The following is a 19,785-nucleotide window of genomic DNA, read 5'->3' as shown; positions in this document are numbered from 1 at the left end:
CCTTGTCTTTTTAGCCTTTCCTCAGAGAAAGATATTGTTATTCCTGTAGCAAAGTTGAGGAAGTTCAAGACATGCTAATATATGGGGAGAAAAAAAGAAAAAAAAGTGCTATGTGCACCAGCTGCATTCTTTTAGTACGTATACAGAGTTTCAGTGAATTTTCTGCTAGGTTTCTGTTTGTTTGTTTGTTTGTTTTGTTTTGTTTTGTTGGTGTTTTGTTTTTTGTTTTTTTTTTTAAGCATAATCCTTCTATTTTATGGGAACCTGTTGTTGGGCATTTTCACCTTAATTCAACATAAATCATACAGAGAAGAGATTCAACTTTGTGATTGGGAACTCAGATGCTAACGTTATTTATTTCAGTGCCTTGTTCTTTTACTACAAAAATACTAAAACTTCCTTCTGCAGCTTGTTACATGTCTTTTAACATCCATCTATACAAGTTATAATTTTATTTGTTTTACAGTGGCACTTTAATTTTTCCTCACCTTTTATTTTCTTTTACATCTAGTCTAAAATGTGTTAGTTAAGCTATATATTACTCTTCTCTTTACAGTGTTCACTACCTTCCCAAGTTTTCTGCCCTTATACTTATTTTTTATTGATGCATTTATTTATTTCTATTTATTCTGACATATTATCTTCAAATCTTGAGTTAGAAACACTTTTAATTAGTCTCTATTGCCAGCACAACTTTTCTAGGATTATTTATCCTATTAGTGCACAAGAAAACAAAGAGAGGTATTTGTAGAGGACCGTTCCGTCAGTCTAATGGGACCAATAAGACTCTTCCTCATACTGCCATGGTCTAACATAAGTGTCAGGGAGCAGAGCATTTAACATCTCTTGATGTTTCAGTTTCTTGAAAGCTATCAGGGACAGTAATGGCATTAAGGATATCCTTCTGAGGAGAAATTTGTCATTACGTGTGAAAAAACCAGATCACATGACAGTCCAAGTAGAAAGGAAGAACACTGCAGCCTTTTAGGTAAGAGTGAAGCCACTATATTGCTAAATTGGATAAACCTAGGCAACAGAAATTTTTAATTTCAGTCCCAGTTGAAATTGTGAACCAATTTTACATTATTTCTTTTTCACCCATTGTCTGCCTTGTTTCTTTGCAGACTATCTGATTGCATTTGTAGTCTCACACTGTTGTGTACTAGCTTCTTGAGGTCTCTGTCAAAATATAAGCACCTCAAAAGCTTCTGATGATGAAGTCAGTAAACACTGAAGATATTATCCTGGGCTGAAAATGCAGAATAGGTCTCAGTGGGAACATTTGGTGGGATGTAGATGGAAGGTCTGGTCCAAGAATTCCAATGAGGGACAGCTAAAATATCAGACCAAGAAATAGTTTTCAATATGACAGAATATTGGAGTTTAATGAATTCAAATGTATAAAACCTGTTTTTGACTTCTACTAGAAGAGGAACACATTTCTATGAAATATTAGCTGATTTGGTTTTGATATACTTATAATTAAAACATATTAAATCAATTATTACTGATACTTTCTACCTCCTAGATGTATGCTTTAAACATAGATGAAAACTTCTAGTAATAATTATACATTCCATTGAAAACAGCACTTACTGAGCATCTTGACTGCCTCCACATTATGAACATCACGTTTCTCAGAATAAGATTTCACATTGAAGAAATTAAAAACTTGTTTCAATATGTAGCAGTCCTCCCCTTTAACCCTTTTGTTAATCATTGGTTCAGATCCTGTGAGGTCTAGGAGAATTCTGACCCTGTCAATAAGACAATCACTACTGTCATATTGTGTCCTAAGAGATGTGCATGTCATTTTCAGGTACTAGAGTAAAATGATTTTTAAAAAAAAAATTTTTGAAGTTCTACAATGTCCTAATTTCATTTATTCTTGATTCATATGCAAATTGCTGTTGCATGAATTTTTGCCAAATTTTTTTGGCTTTAATCATGACAGTTCTGGAATTCATGCTAATATCACTGATAGCATACAATATGTGAGTCTGAAATATAAAATTGAACTTTCAATAGTGACAGCAATAATTGAAAGGATTCAACCTTTTCTTCCCAAATTTAAGAGAGAATCATTTGCTGTTCATATCATATTCTAGTTAAGGATAAGTTTTTATCTATTTCTACTTTTAACTATCTAGACTTCATCAGGAAGTGAAGCTATGTCAGTTTACTACCAATGTCTCAGTTCTTTCATCTGGATATTGGACTATGTATGATATTAGACTTGTATGTAATAGCTATAAGCAGAATCTGGAAGTATTTGATTTACATTTTGTCAATCTGATTTACTTTTTGTTAAAGACCCTAGGTTCTCTCTTATCACTTCTGTAGTGTTTAAATGCATGTATTTTAAGTGTATGAACTGAAACATCTGGTTTTCTCTTTGAGTTTTGATAGTAAGAAATTACACAGTGAAGTCCCCCTCTGCCTATTCTCAAAAGTAAACTAGATTATTGTCCAGACTGTCTAGAATGGATAGAAATATTTTTTTTAATTATTTGGAAAAGCCCAGGTTGATCTTCCACAGGGGACTTATCATTACTGTTATTTTTAGTAGGATATAAAACATTCAATGCCACATCACTTTTCTGTTGTTAGACAACTTCCTTCTCTCTAACTATGAAGTTTTTCCTTGTGCAATTACAGATATCAAAGAAGAGACTAAATATGCTTAGGCTTGCAAATCAAGAATCATAAAATCATAGAGTGGTTCAGCTTGGGAAGGGACCTTAAAAATCATCTAGTTCCAAACCCCGTGCCATGGTCTAGGTCACTCCATGTGACCAGGTTGCAAAGAGCTCCATCCAACCTGGTCCTGTACACTTCAAGGGACGGGGCATCCACAGCCTCTCTGGACAACCTGTTCCAGCACCTCACCATCCTCACAGTTAAGAATTTTTTCCTAATATCTAATCTAAACCTACTCTCAGTCTGAAGTCATTCCCCCCTACATGTTCTTGTAAATAGAATATGTAAAAGAACAGATATCTGAACCAGTTCTAACAAAAAAAGGAAAAAAAATTACCTCTGCTGTTACATAGTTTTGTATTGTCAATCAGAATTCTCATCCAGTCCCTAGTATAAGCTCTACTAAGGAGGTGTTTCAAAGTAAAGGCGGAGTACAAGCACATGGCTGATTCCTGTTGGGAGAATCTGTAGGTGCAAACAGAAGAATCAGGAAAGACTACAAGTTGAACTTCCAGACCTGCTGGTTGCAGCTGGACTTGGTAACTGCAAATCATTTAAGACCTGTTAAGAAAGATTTGGAGCTGGGAGGATTGTTTTTGTTGTATTTTTTCTTTGTCTAACTTGTGACCTCTATTTGTCATTCTCTTTGAGATAGGTTCTTTGGAAATAAAAGAAAAATTCTCAAGAGTACTGCTTTGTACATTGGAAGCTTGACTTATATCAGGGAGAGCATAAGAACAGATCCTTTCTTTATTTCGCTTCTTATATGCTAGCCTAACTCGAAGGTGTATCTCTTGGCAAGTAGAGGATAGCACTAGAGTAGCACTTTTCATAATCTGTTAAAGCTGAAAAAAGTCAAAGTGGATCCTGCTAATTGTATATGAACAATTCAATGAATAAGGAGCTTAAAATATCCCTAAGTCTCTGAATTCAAATGTTATGAAGCTACATGTTATAAACATGTTGAAAGGGAGCATTTCTTTGTATTTTTGTCTTTTTTTCTGAACAGGGTTATGGTTTACTGTTTGGTTTTGTCTACAAATGTAATTCCTGGTATTATTTAGACTGAAAATGTATGGTTAACTTGATTTTGTTCTCTGTGGAAATATAGCTTCTTTCAAGTGTAAGCAATTGATCTAAAGCTGTTTAGCGGTTTAGCTGTTCTTAACATACAACCATCACACTTGCCAAATGCAAAATTGATACATTTAATCTGTGTTCTTCCAGATATGTTATCAAGGGAGGAAGGATTTCTTGTGTATTTGTTCATTTATTTGCCATTGCGTATACATCACATTCTTATTTAAGTGTAATGGAATGACTCTAAACCTTCTTATAAACCTGAAGAGACAGATAGATGTATAAAACATTGGTATATGATAGCTAAATCAAAACCATGCCACTAAGGCAAATATCTGAATAAGCCCAAATATAAAAATATCATCTACTTATGAATGCAGAGAGACATATTAATGCTAGATGGGAATCAAACAACAAGCTTTTGGAATTGTTTTTAACATTTCTGGTGTGGTTGCCACTGAATGGAAACTAAGAAATAGATCAAGGAAAAGAGGGATCTGGTAACCTTCACATAACTATTACTAAGGACATCTTGCATTGCAGTGTTGTGTTTACACCATGTAACATCTTATATTTGCAAGTTAACCTCAACAATGCACAAACCACTACTAACAGAAAAATAACAAACAACCAGCTGACTTGAAAAGGGGAAATCCACAGAACAATTTTAGTGAAGTCAAGTAAAGATATCTTTTGTCATATTTATTTTCATATAATTATACAGAAATAATTTTTGTCTAAGTCAGAGGGTATCTGTTCCATCAAAAGACATATGCTTGCTTGTATTGATACAGCATTATTTCATAAAAGTAATCTGTCTGTTCTAAATTCTAAAGAAGTGATGGGTGATTTGAAGACTTCTACCAATAATCCATAAAGATTTGTCTCTATGGTTGTTATAAATTTTTTTCCATAATCATTAAGTAAACCATAGACAAACTTTTTATACAATATAGATGTTTTATTGACATTCTTCTTAGTAATTTAATCTTTTCAGCGTGTAGTCTTCTGTATGAATTATATTCTCTTTTTAAATGGAACATAAACCCATGTTTATGGATGTTTTCTAGGTAACTATAAATTTTTTTAGTTTATAGTACTAAAATTCACTTGTATCAACAGAAAATATTCACTCTAAGATAGAAGAGTAGGAGGGTAGGTGATTTATAAAAATAGAATAGTTTTAGCAGATGCCAGGATGTGTGCACTATGGAATAACTGCAACAAATGAAAGAATGGCTATTTGATTTTTTGGAGGCAGCTACTTACTTATGGCTTTAAATAACTGCAATAAAGGGTATGTGTTTTGGTTAAAATGAGATGCCAGAAACTCAAAGAAGTCAAATAACTTTCTTGGGTTTTTTTACATATCACAGTAGATAAAAGGGGATTTTTAACAGAAGTTGGGGCATTGCAAGACATTGCTGAGACTACATGGAGAATTAAAGGGAATGGTGGTATTTTTAGAGCAGTAGCTGGTACAAACACTACTGAACTGAATGGAGAGGTGTTTTACTTTTAGAAGAGTAACATTTTGGACTGGGTACTGTTCTGTTGGATTTTTTTATTTCTTAATGCATGTACTGTGAAATATTTTGCTCCTCTTCCTTTATGAGCGGCCTTTTATTCCTAGTACTATCTATGTATTCCTCCACTTAGACTGTTTGACATGGGAACCTCTGCTCCTTTACTACCACCACTTCTCTACTATTTAACGTCATTCTTTTCCCATATTTTTGTCTGTGTGTTCTCACAGAATCACTGAATGGTTGTGGTTGTAGAGACCTCTGGAGGTTGTCTTGTCCAACTCAGTCCAGCTCAGGAAAAACCATCTAGACTCAGTTTCCCAGGACTGTGTTTAGACAACTTTGAATATCTTCAAGGATGGAGACTCACAACCATCTGCACAACCTGTGCCAGTGCTCAATCACCCTCACACTACAAAAGTGTTTCTAGATGTTCAGAGAACCTCTTGCATTTTGTTTTGTACCCATTGTCTCTGGTTCTGTTACTGGGCAACTCAGAAAAGAGCCTGGTTCTGTCCTCTTTGCACCCTCCCTTCAGGTATTTGTGTGCATTGACAAGATCCGCCTGCACCTTCTCTCCTCTAGTGTGAAGAACTTCAGCTCTCTCAGCCTTTCCTCATATGTGAGGTGCTTCGGTCCCTTAATCATTCTTTGCTGGACTCTCTCCAGTATGTCCATGTCTCTTTTTTACTGGAAAACTGGACACAGGACTCCAGGCATGGTCTCATCAGTGTTGAGCAGAGAGGAAGAATCTCCTCCCTTGACCTGCTGGCAGTATTTTGCCTAATGCAGCCATTAGCCTGTTTGGAGAAAGGGCACGTTGCTGGCTCATGTTCAGCCTGGTGTCTCGCAGAACCAGCAGGTCCTTTTCCGCCAAGCTGCTTTCCGGCTGGTCAGCCCTCAGCATATATTGGTGCCTGGGGCTATTCCTCCCCAGATGCATGACTTTGCACTTCACGTTGTCAACAACTTCAAGTTGTTGAACTTCATGAGGTTCCTGTCAGCCATTTCTCCAGCCTGTTGAGGTCTCTCTGGATGGCAGCATGACCTTCTGGCACATCAGCCACTCCTCCCAGTTTGGTGTCAGCAGCAGACTGGCTGAGGGTACACTCAGACCATTAATGAAAATGTTCAACACCATTGTACCCAATATTGATCCCTGAGATATACCACTAACTAGTGGCCTCCAACTATATTTCATACCTAAGTACCTAGTACATTCTTGGTCATTTCAAGAATAAATAGTAAACATTTCATATGCTGATGTGTATGCAATCATTGTAATGCTACTAAGACTTCAGATTCAAACATGCAGAACTTAGGGAAATGTTAAAATTATTTGCTTATCCTGCAGCTAACATGAGGTGCACAAGAACAATGATATTTTGGTATATTATTGTATTAAAGGCACATATTTTCTTTAATAAAAATTCTGCTTCAATGTCATTATTCGGTGTAGTTTACGGCAATTTTTCTGGCTTCAACGCTACAAAAGACAATATTTTCTAGACAACTGTTTCCATGCTGTGATTTACCCATAGACCAGTTCATCCCGTACATTAAGGAAGGGTGCTTTTGGAGTTTATGAATGGGGATGGAAAGTGATTAGGAGATGTGTGCAATAAATTGACTTATTTTCATATATGCATTATAATATTTTTAAATTTTTTTTAACTTTATTTACCATTAACAAGCAATTCCGGCCTTTGCTAATTTTGGAGTACTTGAGTTTTATTCCTAGGTTTCTATGTACAGTTTTACAGAGGTTAAAAATATATCAAACATGCAATAAAACTCTGGAGAAATAGCATCATCAGGTTACATACAACTCATTGCTAGGTTTGGAGTCTTTACAAGCACCACATTGATCACTATTTCATGAGCTCATGAGGCTACTAATGTGCGCTCATATTCCATGTGAGCTAACATTGAGTGGAGAGAATTTCAGTAGGTTTGACAAAGATTTGCCAATAGCAATGCTTAGGAAAATACTGGGTCTAATTCCGCATATTTTCTTTCTCATCTTTCATATACCTTTTCATCTTCCTAAAAATGCAACTGTTGGCTTATTGGATCTCTGCCAGTATTGCAACCAGAAATGAAAAGCAAGAAAAGCATCTCCACTGCAGACTGAGTAGGTGTTATACTAGATATATCACTTCAGAGGATAAAACTGCCTACCTTGAAGACAGAGATGGCAAAAAGCAATATTACAGTCCCTGGTAAGGTCTTTATCTCTCTTTCTGAAATTTTATCTTGCGTGCTTCTTTTTTTGCCCTTCCCTCCCTCCCCACTGCAAGTTTCCTTGTTCAGTCTCCTTCCCCCTGTTCCACCACTGTTTCTTCCTTCTTGCTTCTTTATCAGAAATATGTTGTTGCTTTTTTTTTCTCTTTGCTGGTCAAGAAGAATGCATCCTCCAGCCTCCGCTCCTTCTGCTCCTACCACTCTTTCTTTATTTTAATGCTCCTTGACCTAATCTGTCACCATTGGTAAGCTTCTCTGATTCAAAGGCCAGCTGTACCCCGTGGAGTTTCACATTCTGCCTTCAAAGCATGAATGTTGTTTTATTGCTGTGAGAAAATTTCAGCTTTATAATTTTTCCTGATTCTCTGAAATTTCAGTATCATTTTGGCTGAAATGTCTTTAAATTATTTCTGTCCAAGGCAGATCATCAGTGTAGAAAATTTAATCCTAAATAATTTGTTTGGTAAATTTATAAGCAACTCTAAAAGGATTCTTCTAATGGGAATTATTAAGCAGTGTTAAAAAATAGGTTATGATGCCACCTTGTTTTAAAGTTACTGTCATGTGTATGAATAAGTATATGGTTGAATAACTGTTTTGCCTTAGATGCCCATGTGCATCTATACTATTCAGAATATATAGATACTGGATTTTAAGCAAGTGACCATATCAACAAAAACAAGAGTTCATGACAAAGTATGGTTTTTCTAGAGTTAAACCTTAACTCCCAAAGTCAGTCCAGTTTAAGGGTGTAAGTGTGACTTGCAGTAACTATGCCAGAATAAATTAATATACATCTAAGATAAGATAGGTTCACTCTAGCTGAATAAAACCCTAAAAGAAATATACCAAAATGCTTTGCAGAAAAGGGAGCAAGCACACATTCATGGTCTCTGACTTTCTTGTTCCAGAATAATTCCGCTAGACCATTTATTTTCTTTGACTTCAGAATGTGGCATAGTTCTGTCTCCCTCTCCCTCTGTGTGTGTGTGTGTGTGTGTGTGCGTGCGCTTGTGTAGGATAGACTTTTGTGTATATACAAAAATTGTCATTTATTACCTACTTCTGGTTGCAACTTAAATGACAGAAGAGAAAATGTTAAAAGGAACTGAATTTTTTAACTTGATATTTAACACTTAATATTCTGTTCATTGTCCAAAAAGCAGTCCACCTTTAAAAAGCTATTTCCAAACCATGTTTCACGTTTCCATATATTTCCACATATTTATGTCTCCCTTCGTCATAATTTAATTTGTTGGTAATACCAAAATGAAAGTGAACATTTTATTCTAAGACAATCGTCAGCTTTTCACTATGGATTCAAAGCGTAGTTCTAATATTTTAGGAGACAAAAGCACAGTTGTTACTTTCAGAAAAGAAAGTACCATGAACTTTACCTTCAGACCAATGTGATAGGGTTTGTTCAAAATAAAAAAATCTTATATTTCCAGTTTTGCAAAAATAAATGGGTAAACTTGGAAGAGAGCATAGATGTCTCAATATTGTCAGTTCCAAATTGATTACTGGGAACTGTGAATGTATCTTTACATAGCGTAATATCAAATTCTGTCAGAGACTAGGAAGCTCGAGAGTTAGATTCTGCAGCCTTCTCCTTTCCTCTGAAAGGACTGAGAATGAAAGTCTTTGGAAACCAGGAGCAGACGGACATATGGCAGTTCTGATTTTTATATTGATACAACAATGAGAAAGGGAGAAGGAAAGAATCTTTTTTTACAGAAGTTTTATACATGGCACTGTGTATTTATGTGCCCAAGTACAGTGAAAGTCAATGAATTTAATTGCTTTCCTTGAAAGATTAAAAAGCTGTGACAGTAGATATTTTTTTCAGAAAAAAATCTTTTCATATATGGCAGTAAAACAATACTCCCCTTGCCCTTCCTCTTGGGATTTTGCTGCTTTACATGTTTCTATCTCCAGATGATGTCTTCATATGCTAGTATAGCATGTTACTTAAATGCTGACTTGCTCATCTGCCAAAAGGTTGTTCTTAGGTGATGGGTCATTTCTGTTCCTCCTAATTATTACAAATAAGGGAAAGCAAAAGCAGGTGGTTACATTAGGAAGTGATACCAGTCATGATAAGGGTCTTGACTTTCTTTTTTTGTTGTCTTTTCTCCTGACAGAAGCTGAGAACAAGCAGAATAGGTAGCACTGAGCAGCCTAACAGCCAGTAGTCTATTTCTGTATTAGATTTTCTAACAATGAAATAGTTTTCACTGTTACTTTCTTCCTCACTCCCAAATACATTTTTCAGCTTCTATTTTAAGAGAATTTGGTTAGGTTTTTTTCTTTTTTTGGAAGACTTTTCTATAACCAGAGAAAGTCCCTTATGACACTTCTTAGATAGAGCAATACTGACATCCATTGGTTTAATCTTATGTGACTATTTGTTAAATCTCTTCTAACTAATGTACACATAACCCTCTACAGTATCACAATGAAAGGATTGAACTTGATATGATCCAAGGAGGATTGTGCTAAGTCCAATTTGCTGTATTAGAAACATGAAACCCACTCAGATTAACTTGATGAAAAGAAACACATTGCAAAATGTGAATTCCAAATACAGTGACTGAAATAAAAAGAGGTATCACAAGTATCAAAACGGGCAAATATTATGGGGAATTAGTAGTGATGCTGAATTTTTTTTCTAACCTCTGGAAATGTGAAAATACCTAATTTTATATGAACCTGTCTTGTTTTGTATTAATCATAATGCAAAATAGTGAAGTATGAGGAAAAATCTCAGAATCACAAAATGTTTCTAATCTAATAGGAAAAGCAGTTTAATAAACAAAATTACTCTCTGGTTTCTTCTGAGCCCTCCAAGCATTTCATTTAACTTAGCAGCATGCTATTTTTTAAAATATGTACATATATATATTTAATAAACATTGCTGTAAGATCACTGGTGATACAGTAAAGTGGTTATATTCAATCAAGAAATACACATCACAAAAAGCGGAGGTGTTTTCAGTATTCATTAGTACGACAAGCTAAGCAGATGAGGCTTAGACTTCAAAACCAGAGAACCATTCTGGCAGTGAAGGGAGGGCGACAGGCTTTAACAAAAAAAGCTTTCCGTTTGCTGTACCCTCCCACCGCATTCACTTGCAAATCACTGTGTGCTCGGAAAAGCCTGCACTTCCCCGATCTCCAACCTTCCCAGGGTAAGTGCTGCGGCTCTGTCAGCAGCGCCTCTCTCTCCCGCTCCCCTCCTCGGAGGGAAAGTGACAGCGTGTGTGTGTGTGTGTGTGTGTGTGTGTGTGTGTATCTGGGCACGCTGTGTGTGTGTGTGGTGGTGTTCCTTCCCCCCCCCCCCCAGTCTGGAGCTCTGAATGAAAGCCAGTCGGAGGGAGAGCTCCCCCTTAGCTTCGGTTCCCGACTGTCCAGAGTTAAGTGATGCTGGGAGAAAAAGCCTGAGTTAGATCCAAGTAGGATCAGTCTTAAAAAATAACAGGAGAAAACAGACCCAAAAAAAGGACTCTAATAGCTCGTTTTTCATTTGGTTGGGGTGGACTTTCTCAGAAGCAGAATAAAAGGTAGGAACCTTTCTTATTTTCTTTCTATTGATATTATTATAATTATTATAGCACGAGCTACAGCATGGTGTTTAATGCAATTCATGTATTTGTTCTACTATATACAACTTTTTACATTTTATAAATATGTGTCAGAAGTAATGACACAAGGGATAGGAAATAACTGCTGTGCATTCGCTCCTCAAATTAAACCAATATCATATGTATTCAAGATTGAAACACTAAGCATTTTATGTTTTTTTTTTTTTCTCCTAGTAAGCAGGCTCTCTTTTAAGTAGCAGTTTCCATCTGTATTCAGTTCTTGCAAATTCAGTGTGGGGGGAACAATAGTGATTGAATTAAAAAAAGCACAGTTTTTTGTAGTGTAACAGTTATGAACATAGCATGAAACGTACACATATGTGCCCTCACTTACTGTATACCTGTGCAAGTCTGTTGCAGCTTTCACTGTTATTCGTTCTGCCCTGAACTGAATTTCAGAAAAATTATCCACACTCACACTCGCAGCAAATGCTTCTTATGAAGGAAATCCCTGTGGAGAGGGATAGCAGAGTGAATACAGGCAATATTTCAAATATCTGTACAGAGCTATATGCACGCAAATGGGGAAAATATCGCCTGGTTTGACATTTCAGTAAAGAGGGAGTGGAGGGAGAAGGGAAAAGGAGGGGGAAGAAAGGAAAAGGTGGAGGGAGGAAAAATTTAGTCTACACCTGTGTGAGCATTTATTGTCACTGCTGCAATAAAATCCATATTTGATGTGGTGTTAAATTAATGCAGCACAATACAAGTCTAAATCCATGCTTCCAACTACTAACTATTGATGGCATTGTCAGCTGTGTTAGGAATTTTCAATAGGCTAATACTGTACATGAGTCTACTTGCAGCTGTAGAACTCTAGCAGTCCTTCGGCTTAGGAGAATGCATCTGCACGTGCAGTCAGTGACAAGTAGCAACCAGCATTTTAAAACTGACCTATCATCGCTGTTGCCTATAATCTTCATCTTTCATTTCAGTAAAAGCATCTGTATTATCCCAACTGCATTCCCATTGCTTTTAAGGTATTTTTTGAGTTATACAACTTGTTGTGCATGTTTGTGTATATGCATATATGGGTGTGTATGTGCACAGGGTGAGGAAGCAGGTTTGTAGAAAATTGTGGGGGGTTTTTTTTGGTTTTTTGTTTTTTTTAAAGCTAGTAGGCTTTAAATATACATGGTGACATTACTGGAGGGGAAAAGCAGAGAGTGGGAGACTGGAACATACTTCTGAATCTCTAAATCCTTTTTAAATATGCTGTTTATTGGGGATATTATGAGTCTGGTACGAGCATTTATTGAGATTTTTCCAGTTACTCAAACTTTTATGTTAATTGTTTACTTTTTGAATTTAATAGTAATCTGTGCTGTTTCAGAGGAGGAAAAGAAAGAAGGAACTTAGGGAACTAAGAAAAGCAAGAAGGAAACATAAGCTATCTTCCTCAGGAGTTGAAAAACAGCTTTGTGGAGTCAATATGGGTTTATGTCAAGAGAGGAATACTTCTTGGATTATAAACTGTTAATCTAATTTGTGCCTGAGAGAGTCTTCTCATATTTTTATATACTTTGTTACATAAAAGTTTGAATGAAGATGTGAGGTCATTTCTTTAGCAGCTTCTGTTAATTTTAGGTTAGATTTCTCTCTGGTTTTTTATGTGTGGTGTCAAGACAATTTTGTACACTCAAGTAGGAACTTTGAAATGTCTGAAGAGTGCTGACTATAAGGCATATATTTAAGCCTGAAACTGGTTCTGATTATTTGATTTTTTGTTACTTTGGATAGCATTGGAAAATATGTGTTGGCTGCTTGCCTTGCCAACCCTTTTATATTCATAATGCTTTGTAACAGTTCACGGAAAAGAAAATAGCAAAATACATCTTAAAGAGTATATATGTAGGGCCTTATATATTCTTAAACAGTTTTGTTGGTTTTGCTTTAGAGTAAATGAGTGTAGATAGACTAAAACTTCGTACTTGCATGTTTTCAGTAGACAAAGGATCTGTGAAGAAACTGATGAAATACTGAAATGTGCTCACAGTAGACACTGTGGTTACTGTTCTTTTCTGTGCCTAGTTGCAGTTGAAAAACACACAAAAATAATGTTATATGTGGCAGCAAATGAACACATAATTAAATGTAGAGACATATTCATAAAATACACATTTATACATGCAAAGCAGTATACAAATTTCAACTGAGTAATATAAGGTTTTTTCTTGTTAAATAATTAAATGGAAAAGTAAGAAAATGTAATTTGAAAATAATATCTGCCTCTGATTCTGAGAGAATAATTTCCTGATCTCAACGTGATTTCCCAAGGAAACATGTGAATGAAATAGAGCCTGTCTCATCTGGATAATTCTATGCAGGTGACTTAGTTGCTAGGTCTGTTAACCATATTTACAGGCAGATTGCAGGTCAAAGAAGAATAATGTTGTACCCTATCACACCACTGGGTTGCAGCACTAGTACAGGGGGGTCAAATGAAGATTGAAATACTGTTGAATAGTAGTAATAGGATGAATGTAGGGTTATGATAACATTATTTTAATTGATTAATTATTATCACTTGAAATCAAGTTCGTAAACACCAAGGTACTTTAACATCACATTATGTCCATCATAAATTGAAAAAAATCTACTGTATAGTTAATTCTTCAATATTATGTGGCAGACAGAAATGGAAGCAAAACACTGATTATTGGGGCAGAAAATAAGGGTTTAAGAAACATTCTGCTATGAGCTTTTTAATAACATACTATTCGATGTATCATTTATTGTAAAGGAGGAAAATTGAAATTAAAAGAATATAAGCTGTTTTCTTATGAGCAGTTTAAAATATGCCTGAGTAGAACATTATGAAGAGAGACTTCACTGCACATAAGGATGCCCCATCATAACATGGTTTCGATTTCTCCAAATAGTTTGGAACTATCAATAAAAGACCGTAGAAACTAGAGGTACAGTTCACTGAAATATTGATTGACTAAACAACACTCACACTGCACATCCTGTACCTTCAGATCTACTAATATGAACATGTGCTTTTTGATAAAAACCCCATACTTCCTCTATTGTCCAATTTCTGGAAAAACTTGAAAGTCAAAAAAAAAAAAAAAAAAAAGAAGAAACAGTGGTAATGTGAGCTCTGAATGTTCCCCAAATCTGTCTTCAGGCCAAGAGGTACTCCTATGTTAAAAGTTGCTTGTTTTTAGCTCCCTGGATTTACAGCTCTTCAGTTTTGAATCCTTGGTGTGTTGAATTCTCTAACATCTCTGTTTCTGTGGGTTAACAACTTTACAGCAGAGCAATAGGAAAAATCATCATCTCTAGGGAGCTAAATGTGTTATCAGGCTGCATTACTGCACACAGAAGAAAAAAATCAACTGGACCTGAGCACTGCTCTTTTCCTTGCTCTGTTTTCATCTGGTGGGAAGCCAGAACACCACCCAACCAAAGGCTACTGAGCTTATATGTTCTCTTTACTGGTTTATCAGTCTATTTTTTAATATGTGGAGGATCTGCCAAAAATCTGTCAGGTGAAGCTTTATACACATTTCTTTTTACATGCAATCTTCCTGATTATTAAATGTCAGAGACAATTACCTCAAATATGTGTGTGTGTACAGTAGAGGTAAAACAGGGACAACCTTTAGCTGGTCTAGGGATTGCATTCTAGCAATCAGAATACTGTGAAAGTTTTTTTCTTAATTTATCTCAGCATTTTATTACTTGACTTTTTCTGTAAGCTCCCACTACTGTTTCTTGCTTTTATGAACGTATATGAAATAGATAATGTTTATCACTTGTTTGTTAAAGAAGTGTGTCCAGCAGGAGACATGAAGTTCTAGCAACACCTCAGAGGTTCTCCCCAGCTTGTACTGTCACAGGACATCTGCTCTAGGATGCAAACTCAAGTCTGCTAATATATGTACCAACAGGCTGCATCAGGGGAATACAGAGATTTAGGAAGTTAACTGGGTACAATGAAAAGCAACATGGCAGGTGTCCTTTTTAATATTATTCCCACATGTACATCATTCTTTACATAATGTTTTTATTTATAACTTCATTACAACATCTCTCAATTGTAAATCAAAGTGAATGTTGAATCATATTCAAAGAGTAAGGAATCATGTAGGGAAGAGGGCATGTGTGTGTGTTTATGAAAAGGTAATGATTCAAAACAACATTTGTAAATAGCTGTTTTCAGAGTTCTGTTGCTCAAAAGCTGTAACTGTGTTCTTCTGTGTTTTACAAAAGTAAAAAAACCTCTCCAAATATTTTCTCATGAAGAACTGTGTATGATATGAGATACCTGTATGAAAGATGTATGTTTTGTGATGTTATTGTTGATATTCCATCATTTATTACATTAGAGATTGGTTTTATTGTATCATCCTATTGCAGTACTTTGCATTACAACATAAAGAACATGAACATACCGTCACTTAGATAGATCAGATCACAATCCTCAAAGATGAGTGCAATCCTCATGAACTCTACAATCCTATAATATCCAAATTTTTAGGACACAAAGAATGGATACCAATGTAATTTGAAGCACTATGAACAAGGCTCAAAATGCAATGTCGAAGAGGACTATTATTTTTTCTACTCTAAACTACCATAAAATATATATATAATTGAAGTCTTATTGGGTATGTGTGTCTACCACACTTCATAGTTCAAATGATATTTACACTTGTTTAATGAATGCTACCCCAAGAGCAAACACAAATAAAACAGATAAACCTGTGTCTAGGAAACTTAGATGCTGTGCATTCTGTCACTGATTCCTCTAAGTATCACAGCCAAGTTTTACTTCCGCTGGAATCAAAGAGAGTTTTGACCATGTTTCATATCTTACACATAAGGCAAAATACATGGAGAAAATTTTTGAGTTTTTAAATGAGGGTGAGAAAAGATGTAAGAACCCAAGGTATGTGTAACTGTTTGGAAGTAATATTCAGGATAGAGGGAGAATGATCAAGTTTATTGTGCTTCTAAGGATTCTAAGAAAAATTATCCCGTAAATGTTTAAAACTTCTTTCTCTTACAAATAGTGACCTGCCATTTTCCTGATGTCTTTTTCACGGGGAGTGGAACTGGGAAACATAAATGCACATTGATTCTATTCGTGTGTTACTTGAAAATTAGTTAAAAGTAGACATTTAGATTAGATGTTAAGAAGAAATTCTTTATTCAAAAGCTTGTGAGGCATTGGAACAAGTTGCCCAGAGAAGTTATGGATGCCCTATCCCTTGAAGTGTTCAAGGCCAGGTTGGATGGGCCTCTGAGCCACCTGCCTAGTGGATGACATCACTGCTTATGGCAAGTGAGGGTTGGAACTGGAGGTCTTTCAGGTCCCTTCCAATCCAATGTTTCCTATGACTCTAAAAAAATGTCATTGATTCTCTCCATTATGAAAATTATAAGTAATACATTTACTAGAAGTTTGCATATGCTAATCAGATTGATAAGATTTAATTCTTAAGTTACTGTTAGTTGTTTTTTTAATGTAGGGGTAATTTAGAAGATGATCTGGATTGTCAGATTTTAAAAATAATTGCAAAAGAAAATCTAAGAAAAATAGAAAGAATATAAAGAAAAAAAATAGGCAAAATGTATTTAAAACAAAAAAAAAAATCCCCATGATGAATTGAAGCAAGAGAATGATAGTACTTCAGTTTTTATTTCCTCTCCACCTGTAAATAAATTTTAATAGCAAATTATCCAAATAACCCTTCACCAAAAGTTTACATCATGTTATAGATCATATGTTCATTATGAGTACAGATATCTTCTAATTTTTTTATTTCATTTAGTACAGAAAAGATGTTTACATGTCAATACTGTTGTCTGCTATTATTATTTTTTCTTGCATCATAATTTTGATCCTGTGACATAAGCTATCCAGAGCTACTAACCTGCTGTCATAACTTTCTGCTAAAAAAAACAAAGCAAAAGCAATGTTTAATTAAAATAGTATTGTATTAAATGGTAAATAAAACTGTAGACCTCGATTTTTGAATTAATTACTGGCATACACCTAATTATTTTGCACCCAAAAGAAACAATTTCCTTCTAAGGTTAGAGAAGTACAACATTTCATTATAACATGAAATATAGTTTAAGATCTGCTTAAGCATATTATATCCAAGTTCCCTAAATACGCTACTGCTCCCCACTTCCCATGGCCAAGTTTTAAATAGTATTTTTGTCTTCTAATACTATTTCCCTTTGGGATAGTTTCCATAGGCTTTTGGCAGAAATCTGTAGTGTCTATAAAAGAGCAGGATGTAGAACACTATTGTGAGAACCATTTTGGGAAGTGTGATTTTTTTCTCCTTTGCTGGACAAAGTTTTTTCTGTCATTAGTGTGCTGAGATGTGCCCTTTCCCTTGAGTAAGAGCATGGTGCTCATGGTGAAGATATTACTGAAGCTGACATCTTGATTAAAATGGGTGAACAGAGCCCCAGGTATATTAGATACAATTGGTTCTATCCATGACTTAATACTTAGGGGCATTTTATTAAGCTTCTGATTCAGAAGTTAAGGCAAAAGTGTTATGTGTGACTTGATCTACTTTTTTTCTTCTAGTTGCGACTGAATGGCATGTGTACAGATGGATTTTCAAATGGATTTTCCTCTGTAATAGTACTCTTTTATAAAATACATTCTTTTTTTCTAGCTTATACGATTACTTCAAATTCCCCTTCTTAAGTGTTTTCAAACGAAGTAGTACCCTGATTTGACTAATTAATTTGAGAAAATCTTTCTTCAGGTGAAAATGTTTTACTTTGTTTATATTATTTAGACAGTCTTTAATCATTCTGATGGTCAGAAAAAACTGACATCTTCTCTAAAATTTATGTATATATGTGGAATATACGTACAGGATGGAAAAATAAGACAAAATCATACATTTCTTCTTTCTATCCTTGGTTAGTAAGGCATCTGAACCACTCTGAAATACTTGTGCTGTTTGTGAATATATCTTTATTGTGTCTTGGTTTCCTCTAGCTTTCTTTTGAGGTCAGAATAATGAGAATTAGAAACAAAAGAAGACCTAAGGTATAGTGCATTATAGTAATAATCCCTTTAAAGTTTTGATGGGCATAAATCTTCAAGAAAATTTAGGAATCTACAATGTGACTAAGAAAGGTCACTAGGCTTGAGATATTCCAAACTGCATACCTAAAATTTTGTGACAAAGAAGGAGAAATAATTTAAATTCTGAAATGAGAAGTTTGGGTTTAAAAAAAAAAGTCACAGCATAATTGCATTTCACCACATTCAGAAGTTTAAATGATGTTTTTTGTATTGTGTTTTAGAACTGAATTTACAAACAGTCATGTACAAGTGAGCTTTTAAGTTTTCACTTCTAACAACAATCACTTAGCTGAAGTTAAACACAAATGGTAAAGCTCAAAGTAGTTCAGCCTTCTAAATTACAGGATCAAAAGCCCTGTGTTAACGCAGCAGTAAGTTCTTGTTAAATTTTGGGTTATGCACATTCAGGAGAGAAAATACCTGCTTGTTCCTTTCTCCATGGCTGCAGCCATGGAGATCCAACCAGTAAATGCTTATGTATGTATGGCCTAAGGTCGTTTTGCCCCTTGAACAGACTGTGAAAGTCAGGTCTAATGGAGTAAAAGCAGCCTAGGTGGATCAGACCCACAGCTGCCAGTTAAATGGTTCAAGCTCAATGTCTGGAAAAGCACCCAGACAGTCTTGTCTTAGAGGTATCTGTGACTATTGGGTCATTTTAGATTTTAGTGATGTGACTGGTTCCTTGTTATTCTGGGTATGCTGGTTGGAGTCCATTTCTAACTCTAGTATATTAAAATCCTTCTTGAAACTGGGCTATTAGTTATCAGGAAAATAGCATTAAAAAACTGTAGTGTAATAACTGTATGATGATTGAAAAAAAAAAGAATAAAGAATTAAAGTCAATTCTAAGTAAACAAAATTCATCTAAATGATTCTAATGTTTAATCAAGCCCTGACTTCCAAGTAATCTATTAGTGCTTTAAAATATGTGAGCTAAAATGAAGTGATGTGAAGAAAAAAATGTTTGAGGGTAGTTTAATATTTTTCTGTAAAGTCAAAAATACTGGCAATGAAGATCAGGACAATTCTGACACTGTTTTTAATAGTTGCTTTGCTGGATATCTAATAGATAAATTAAATGTGTGACATGAAGTAATTTCCAGGGAAGTGATTGTGTTTTGAATTTTTTTTTGTCCCACATGAAGCTTTGGGTTTTTGCTTCAGTTTGACTTTATGCAGTTAGTCCACTCTGAGCTGTTTGTGTCATGTAGTACTACTCTTTGTGAAGGATGATTTTTTGCTGTGGGGATAGAAAAGCATTCACTTGACCAGCTGATATCCTATAAACTAGAAATATAGTTTCTTCAATATTCTTCACAGTATATACCCTACAGCTTTTTAAAGAGTTCACTAAGTTTGAGATCAGCTTCTTTTTTTTTTAATTGCAATTGGGATGGAAGATTGAGTGGAGTAAAGACGTAATTCCTAATACATAGATTGTTGAACTTTGATAAATTTTCCTTAGGGAAGACTATAACTTTTTGATGTTTTTTTCTTATGTCTGTTTAGTTTTTTA

General features: G+C 35.1%; 1 protein-coding gene across 3 annotated transcripts in view; it reads left to right on the top strand.

Moving 5' to 3' along the window:
• Positions 1–10,617: 10,617 nt before the first annotated feature.
• Positions 10,618–19,785, top strand: part of CDH10 (cadherin 10) — a 94,553-nt gene continuing 85,385 nt past the window's right edge. For 2 of the 3 annotated variants that reach the window (XM_064662133.1, XM_064662139.1), the window contains exon 1: positions 10,781–11,113. The gene's annotated coding sequence lies outside the window, so the exon portion shown is untranslated. Of the gene's footprint in view, positions 10,742–10,780; positions 11,114–19,785 lie in introns of those variants that run through there. The other variant, XM_064662154.1, reaches the window with a different exon arrangement.

Source organism: Pseudopipra pipra, chromosome 1, assembly GCF_036250125.1.
Source record: "Pseudopipra pipra isolate bDixPip1 chromosome 1, bDixPip1.hap1, whole genome shotgun sequence".
Taxonomy (NCBI): domain Eukaryota; kingdom Metazoa; phylum Chordata; class Aves; order Passeriformes; family Pipridae; genus Pseudopipra; species Pseudopipra pipra.
The sequence above is the reverse complement of the archived record's forward strand: the minus strand, read 5'-3'. Positions and strand labels throughout refer to the sequence as shown.